Below are 9,864 nucleotides of genomic sequence, written 5' to 3' on the forward strand. Positions count from 1 at the left end.
TTTTGTGTGGGTTAGAATAAAATAGGGTCTATAATAGTGTATTTATAGGCAAAATTTTCAGCTGAAATTTTCCCATAAATATTATTATTATTATCCCATTTATTATTCTCATTAATAATTAAAACACCTTTTAATTACTAATCCTTTTTCTAAACACTTTAGAAATAATTCTCTCTCTTGATTTAATTTCCAAAAATTAAATTCTTAATTAATAATATTAAGAACTTTTCTTAATTAATTTATAATCAATTAAATCTCATTTAATCAATTATTAAATTTTCCAATTAATTATTTGTTTCACAAATAAATAATTATTAGCCATTATTAATTAATTCCTCCACCATTAAATCATTCTCTTTTTATGGTGTGACCCTGTAGGTTCAATATTAAGCCGGTAGTAGAAATAAATAATAATAAAACTATTTTATCATTATTTATATAAATTCTCTAATTTATTAAATATGATTAATTACTTAATCACATTTATTCTACATCGTGAGGGATACTTCTCAGCATATCGCGACTATCCGGATAATATGAATTCACTGCTTAGAATACCAAGAACCTATTCAGTGAATAGTTACCATACAATAAACTCCTTCTACCCTACAATGTCCCGATTGAATACAAGGCATGGATCTCGTGTCAAGCCTATCTAATTCAATCACTTTGCTTACCATTTACTATGCGTAGTTCTATGCAAATTAGAAACTCCTTTCTAATTTCATTTACACTGGCCAGAGATTCCTGAACTAGCATAAGTGGATCAGCCTTGAACATTCGCTTCCTTCAATGGAAGGGGTAGATCCTTTATTGATCATACACTATCTTCGTGTACAAATTTCTATACCCAGAAGAGCCCTAATAATTGTCCCTGGAGACTAAGAACTAAACCAAAGCATAGTTCAGTGTACACAAGATGACTATGATGACCTCAAGTCTAAGGATACTTGTACAACTATCACTATGTGAACAACTGCTGACACGTGAGTGAACTCCATCATTTGTTCAGCTGCGCGAGTCATGTTCAGTGAACTTATTCCATAATAAGCACCTACATACTAGCTATAGTGTCACCACACAAATGTCTATGAGAACAGACATCCTTCATAATGAAGCAAGCATAGTATGTACCGATATTTGCGGATTATTAATTACCAGTTAGTAATCCTATGACCAGGAACTATTTAAGTTTAGAGTTATCATCTTTTTAGGTCTCACTATTATGATCTCATCATAATCCATAAAAAGCTTTACTCTAAACTATGGTATATCTTATTTAAACACTAAAATAGATAAAGCCCATAATAAAAACAAAACAAGTCTTTATTAATATCAATGAAATCAAAACAGATTACATAAAAGTTATTCCTAAATCCTAATACATGATTAGACTTAGGACATATTCCTTTCAATCTCCCACTTGTACTAAAGCCAATCACTCTGGTATCTAATACCCATCTTGTCTTGATGACGATCAAAGTGACTTTCGTAAAGTAGCTTTGTGAGTTGGTCTGCTATGTTATTATGTGTGTCAACTCTATTTCAATACAATACAAGAAATGTTACCGCGCTCCCACTAACCCTTTTGTAGACGCATGGTTCATCTACGTTTTTTGATAAAATCAAACTCTTTGATTGTCTCATCAAAACGAATGTTCCATCTTTCGAGAAGCTTGCTTTAAACCACATATGGTTCGCAGCAGCTTACACACTAGGTTTTCATTTCCCTTGGAAAGAAAACCATCTGGCCATCTGCCAGATTTCATAGTCGTAGTAAGCAGCATTCGCAAGCAAAATCCGAACTGATTTTAACAGGGCTACAGGTAAAAGGTTTCATCAAAGTCAATCCATTGCCTTTGTTTGAATCCTTTTGCCACAAGCCTGGCCTTAAAGGTCTCCACCTGGCCATCTGCTATAATCTATCTTTTGTATACCGTATACATAGATTCCATTCTGGATTTCATGGCACTATGCCATTTCTCTAAGTCAACACTACTCATAGCCTCATTATAGGTCACAGGGTCGTCATCATTAATGATCGACAACTCATTGTCATTCTTAATGACAAGGCCATATTACCTCTCAGGTTGGCAAGACACTCTCCCTGACCTATGAATGGGCTGTTCCACAAAAGGTTGTTCAGTCAGAACAGGTGTTTCCACTTGATCCGTAGTAGTTTGTGCTTCTAGAACTTCATCAAGTTCAATTTTGCTCCCACTGTTTCCTTCAAGGATAAACTCCTTTTCCAAGAAGGTAGCATGTCTGGAGACAAACACCCGATGATCGGTGTAAAAGTAATACCCTAAAGTCTCTTTAGGATATCCCATAAAACTACATTTTACGGATCGATATTCCAGCTTATTTGGGTCATCTTACTTGACATAAGCTGGACATCCCCAAATCTTAACGTGTTTAAGACTCGGTTTCCTTACTTTCCATATCTCATACGAAGTTTGAGGAACAGATTTGGAAGGCACCATATTCAGTAAATATGCTGAGGTTTCCAATGCATAACCCCATAGGAATACTGGCAGATTTGCATAGCTCATCATGGACCGAACTATGTCTAACAAAGTTCGATTTCTCCTTTCAGATACCAATCTGGAGGAGTCCACTAGGAGACTATACCATTTACTTTGAGATAATCTAGAAACACTCCATTAAAGTATTCACCACCTCGATCTGATCGAAGAGTTATAATACTATGTTTGGTTGTTTCTCCACTTCATACTTATATTCTTTGAACTTTTCAAAGGCATCAGACTTATGTTTCATCAAACACATATCCGAATCCAGATCTATCATCTATGAAAGTAATGAAGTATGAAAATCCACCCATGGCCTGCTTAGACATTGGTCCACATACATCTGTGTACCATTCCTAGCAAATTTGCAGTCCTCTCTCCATGTCTACTAAATGGAGACTGCAGTGCCACTATAAAGTAAGATTTTCATCATCCCTTTTCTTTTATTAGTTTGTTCAATCTGAAGTAAATTATGTCACATATAAACAGACCATTATTTAAAGTACCAAGTCCATAAAGAATATTATCTCTAAGAATAGAACATTCATTATTCTCAATAATAAATGAAAATCCAGCCAAGTCTAACATGGGAATAATATTCCTCACAATCGAGGGAACAAAATAACAATTATTTCAAACAATAGTCTTGCCCGTAGGCCTATGTAAATGAAATGATTCTACATCTTCAGCAGCAACTCTTGCTCCGTTTCCCATCAGTAGAATCACCTCCTCTTCCTCAAGAGTCCTACTTCTCCTTGGTCCCTGCAACAAATTGCAGATTTGAGAACCACAGGCGGTATCTAATACCCAAGTAGAAATTTGATTTAATGACATATTCACTTCTATCATGAACATACCTGAATCCGAAGCGGTAGTCTCACTACCCTTCTTCTTCTTCAATTCTGCAAGGTAAACCTTGCAGTTCCTCTTCCAGTGCCCCACCTTGTTACAGTGAAAGCAAACAACTTTGCTCTTGGGGTCTTCAGCTTTTGGTGGAACCGGCATTTTCTCACCTACTTTCTTCTTCTTGGACGAGTTCCTCTTCCTTTTCTTAGGATTGGAACCTTTACCAATTAGAAGAACAGAACTCTTCTTAGGGGGAAAATTCGATTCCGCAGTCTTCAACATGTTGTGGAGTTCAGGCAGGCTGACATCCAACTTATTCATGTGAAAGTTCACAACAAACTGCGAGAATGAACTCGGAAGCGATTGCAAGACCAAGTCTTGGCTCAGCTCCCCATCCATGGCAAAACCAAGTTGTCCAAGACGTTCAATCAAATTGATCATCTTAAGTACATGGTCATTCACAGATGATCCCTCAAACATCCTACAACCGAACAGCTCCTTCGATATCTCATATCGAGCTGTCCTCCCTGCCACATCATACAACTCTTGTAGATGCATTAGGATAGTGTGAGCATCCATATGCTCATGTTGCTTCTGTAGCTCAATGTTCATGGAAGCTAGCATGATGCATTGAGCAACATTTGCATCATCTATCCACTTACGATACACAACATGTTCATCATTATGTGCATCACTAGCAGGTCCAGTAGGCTTAGGTGAGTCAATCACGTATTCTAGCTTCTCAATCCTGAGAACAATTCTCAAGTTTCGAAGCCAGTCAGCATAATTAGGACCAGTCAATTTGTGAGCATCTAGTATGCTCCTGAGTGATAGTGCAGAAGACATAACGTACAAAGTAAATCTGTAAATAATAAACACATAACAACACTTAGCAAATATTCGATTTCATTTCAAAACACTATATGAATCGGGTCTTTATTCATAAGTGGCTCCCACTAGTTTTCCTAATTTATTCAACCCCCTACATGAAAAATTAAGCATTCATAATGCTAGTGGGAATAGGGATCCTACATTCCATTACACAACCCCGGCTGTAGCACGAACAGCCATGTAATGTTCAATAGGCAGACAACTCTTGTCAATTACATCTCATGTTATTCCCTAATCAAACTTTAGCCTCTTGAATAATTGAGTCTCGGCTGTAGCACGACAAACTCAATATTCTAAGTCAAGTCTAACCCAACATTCCATACAGTTGAATCAGTCCCCGAAGGCCCACGGCTGTAGCACGTACCGACCTTTAGATTCTTATTCAATGTACACATCTCTATGTAATAGACAAGTATTTCTTATTTCGAAATCAAAGCCCTCAGCTGTAGCACGAACCGACAATGATTCAAAAATAAGAACTACTTTTCTATCATGTTGGAAGGCTATGACCGACACAAGCCCGTTGTGTCATTGGCCAATTACTACTTGATATTATTTAATTTTAGAGGGATTATATTACGTTACAATCATAATCATATTATAAAGAAATTCTTCCTTTTAAATTAAATATTTCAAATCAATAATCAATAATCAGATGATTCCCAGATCGGGTGGAGCATTGTCAAGAGGCGTCACTTAATAACCCTTTCTTACAGATAGAAATCTGTTGTTGACAGAATCATCCTTTCTCTCATATCGAAAATTCATATTCAATTACGTGTTTCACAAACACAAGAATCTCATGATTGTATTCATAATATTATTCTTAAGGTTATGAAACAATTTCACTATACTAGGTTGTCTAACAAACACCTTATGTTTATTTAAGTTCACCTAAATCTATCATCGCATGATAAACTAAGCATATATCACATATATCAATATGAATAAACATCAAGGTAGGCATGTTACATCATCTAGCACATTAGTCTAAGCATTATACATCTCTATGTATCACATGAAGCATTTAAAATCAATTAAAACAATCAAAAATAGCTTTAAAACACTTCATGGAAATATAAACAGTTCAAAACTTTTATATAAACTAAAATTGATCACTCCATTAGATCCGTCTCGGAAAAACGAATCCAACGGTATATTGCACGCCCAAAACGGAGTTACGAAACTCCCAGAAAATCAATTTTAAAATCAACAGACGGGCTGTAACGCATTACAGGAACGCGTTACAAGCCCTGTAACGCATTCCGGTGATGCGTTACACCCCTTTTAAGCCATTAAAGGGTGTAACACATTCCGTGAAAGCGCCACAGGTGTGTAACGCATTCCCGGAATGCGTTACACCTCAAATTTTTTTTTTTTGCAGCAGCAGCCGTCACTTTCTCCTCGAAAAACGAGCCTGACAACTCTGTCGACTTCTTGCTTTGCTGACAGCCGTATAACAGCAGACAACAGCACAGTAGATGCAGATAACTTACAGATGTACATATATATATATACTTACAAATAATATATATATATATTTGATTTATTTAATTACAAGAACTTCAAAAATTCATAATAAAAAATCTTTACATCATAAAATTATGAAAAAATACCCAGACGATCTACAACACTTGTAGAACCCAGATCAACATTCAAAATTATTCTGAGAAATGATTTCTCATCAGGCAAAATTAATCCATGATATTATTTGTAAAAATCATAATTAATTCATACAAGCACATAAAATTATGAAATTTTTACCACAGATCTATATGCATACAACCTATGCTCTGATACCATTGTTGGATTTTTAACACAGCGGGGGCATGGCAAAACACTTTTACACATACAAAATCCAAATAAAAGCATATAAATCGTGAATAAAAATTCGAGGGATCGAATCTAACCTTTTAAAATAATTCAGAGACAACGATCAGAGATCCTTAGCAGTTGCTCCTCAAGTGTGAAGCACTCCACCGGTATCCACCAAGAAAACGATGTTAAGGAGGAGGAAGGAGGTGGAGAGAATTGGGTTTTCCAAACTTTTTGGGTTTTGTGTGGGTTAGAATAAAATAGGGTCTATAATAGTGTATTTATAGGCAAAATTTTCAGCTGAAATTTTTCCATAAATATTATTATTATTATTATCCCATTTATTATTCTCATTTATAATTAAAACACCTTTTAATTACTAATCTTTTTCTAAACACTTTAGAAATAATTCTCTCTCTTGATTTAATTTCCAAAAATTAAATTCTTAATTAATAATATTAAGAACTTTTCTTAATTAATTTATAATCAATTAAATCTCATTTAATCAATTATTAAATTTTCCAATTAATTATTTATTTCACAAATAAATAATTATTAGCCATTATTAATTAATTCCTCCACCATTAAATCATTCTTTTTTTATGGTGTGACCCTATAGGTTCAATATTAAGCCGGTAGTAGAAATAAATAATAATAAAACTATTTTATCATTATTTATATAAATTCTCTAATTTATTAAATATGACTAATTAATTAATCACATTTATTCTACATCGTGAGGGATACTTCTCAGCATATCGTGACTATCCGGATAATATGAATTCACTGCTTAGAATACCAAGAACCTATTCAGTGAATAGTTACCGTACAATAAACTCCTTCTACCCTACAATGTCCCGATTAAATACAAGGCATGGATCTCGTGTCAAGCCTATCTAATTCAATCACTTTGCTTACCATTTACTATGCGTAGTTCTATGCAAATTAGAAACTCCTTTCTAATTTCATTTACTCTGGCCAGAGATTCCTGAACTAGCATAAGTGGATCAGCCTTGAACATTCGCTTCCTTCACTGGAAGGGGTAGATCCTTTATTGATCATACACTATCTTCGTGTACAAATTCCTATACCCAGAAGAGCCCTAATAATTGTCCCTGGAGACGAAGAACTAAACCAAAGCATAGTTCAGTGTACACAAGATGACTATGATGACCTCAAGTCTAAGGATACTTGTACAACTATCACTATGTGAACAACTGCTGACACGTGAGTGAACTCCATCAGTTGTTCAGCTGTGCGAGTCATGTTCAGTGAACTTATTCCATAATAAGCACCTACATACTAGCTATAGTGTCACCACACAAATGTCTATGAGAACAGACATCCTTCATAATGAAGCAAGCATAGTATGTACCGATCTTTACGGATTATTAATTACCAGTTAGTAATCCTATGACCAGGAACTATTTAAGTTTAGAGTTATCATCTTTTTAGGTCTCACTATTATGATCTCATCATAATCCATAAAATGCTTTACTCTAAACTATGGTATATCTTATTTAAACACTTAAATAGATAAAGCCCGTAATAAAAACAAAACAAGTCTTTATTAATATCAATGAAATCAAAACAGATTACATAAAAGTTATTCCTAAATCCTAATATATGATTGGACTTAGGACATATTCCTTTTACAATCAAATTGATCATCTTAAGTACATGGTCATTCACAGATGATCCCTCAGACATCCTACACCCGAACAGCTCCTTCGATATCTCATATCGAGCTATCCTCCCCGCCACATCATACAACTCTTGTAGATGCATGAGGATAGTGTGAGCATCCACATGTTCATGTTGCTTCTGTAGCTCAATGTTCATGGAAGCTAGCATGATGCATTGAGCAACATTTGCATCATCTATCCACTTACGATACACAATATGTTCATCATTATGTGCATCACTAGCAGGTTCAGTAGGCTTAGGTGAGTCAATCACGTATTCCAGCTTCTCAATCCTGAGAACAATTCTCAAGTTTCGAAGCCAGTCAGCATAATTAGGACCAGTCAATTTGTGAGCATCTAGTATGCTCCTGAGTGATAGTGCAGAAGACATAACGTACAAAGTAAATCTATAAATGATAAACATATAACAACACTTAGCAAATATTCGATTTCATTTTAAAACACTATATGAATCGGGTCTTTATTCATAAGTGGCTCCCACTAGTTTTCTTAATTTATTCAACCCCCTATGTGAAAAATTAAGCATTCATAATGCTAGTGGGAATAGGGATCCTACATTCCATTACACAACCCCGGCTGTAGCACGAATCGCCATGCAATGTTCAATAGGCAGACAACTCTTGTCAATTACATCTCATGTTATTCCCTAATCAAACTTTAGCCTCTTGAATAATTGAGTCTCAGCTGTAGCACGACAAACTCAATATTCTAAGTCAAGTCTAACCCAACATTCCGTACAGTTGAATCAGTCCCCAAAGGCCCACGGCTGTAGCACGTACCGACCTTTAGATTCTTATTCAGTGTACACATCTCTATGTAATAGACAAGTATTTCTTATTTCGAAATCAAAGCCCTCGGCTGTAGCATGAACCGACAATGATTCAAAAATAAAAACTACTTTTCTATCATGTTGGAAGGCTATGACCGACACAAGCCCGTTGTATCATTGGTTACTACTTGATATTATTTAATTTTAGAGGGATTATATTACGTTACAATCATAATCATATTATAAAGAAATTCTTCCTTTTAAATTAAATATTTCAAATCAATAATCAATAATCAGATGATTCCCAGATCGGGTGGAGCATTGTCAAGAGGCGTCACTTAATAACCCTTTCTTACAGATAGAAATCTGTTGTCGATAGAATCATCCTTTCTCTCATATCGAAAATTCATATTCAATTACGTGTTTCACAAACACAAGAATCTCATGATTGTATTCATAATATTGTTCTTAAGGTTATGAAACAATTTCACTATACTAGGTTGTCTAACAAACGCCTTATGTTTATTTAAGTTCACATAAATCTATCATCGCATGATAAACTAAGCATATATCACATATATCAACATGAATAAACATCAAGGTAGGCATGTTACATCATCAAGCACATTAGTCTAAGCATTATACATCTCTATGTATCACATGAAGCATTTAAAATCAATTCAAACGATCAAAAATAGCTTTAAAACACTTCATGGAATATAAACAGTTCAAAACTTTTATATAAACTAAAATTGATCACTCCATTAGATCCGTCTCGAAAAAACGAATCCAACAGTATATTGCACGCCTAAAACGGAGTTACGAAACTCCCAGAAAATCAATTTTAAAATCAACAAAAGGGTTGTAACGCATTACATGAACGCGTTACATGACCTGTAACGCATTCGGGTGATGCTTTACACCCCTTTTCAGCCATTAAAGGGTGTAACGCATTCCGTGAATGCGCGACAGGTGTGTAACGCATTCCCGGAATGCGTTACACCCCTATATATTTTTTTTTCAGCAACCGCCTGTTTCCTCGATTTACGCGCCTGACACCTCTGTACCGTGTCTGTCTTTCTCCGTGCAACTCACAGCAGCAGTACAGCAAGTAGATGACAGATATATACATACAAACTAACAATTTATATATATATATATGATTTATTTAATTACGAATTTTAATTACAAGAACTTCAAAAATTCATAATAAAAAATATATACATCATAAAATTATGAAAAAAATACCCAGACAATCTACAACACTTGTAGAACCCAGATCAACATTCAAAATTATTCTGAGAAATGA

This window comes from Apium graveolens, chromosome 3, assembly GCF_009905375.1.
Source record: "Apium graveolens cultivar Ventura chromosome 3, ASM990537v1, whole genome shotgun sequence".
NCBI classification, from domain to species: Eukaryota; Viridiplantae; Streptophyta; class Magnoliopsida; order Apiales; family Apiaceae; genus Apium; species Apium graveolens.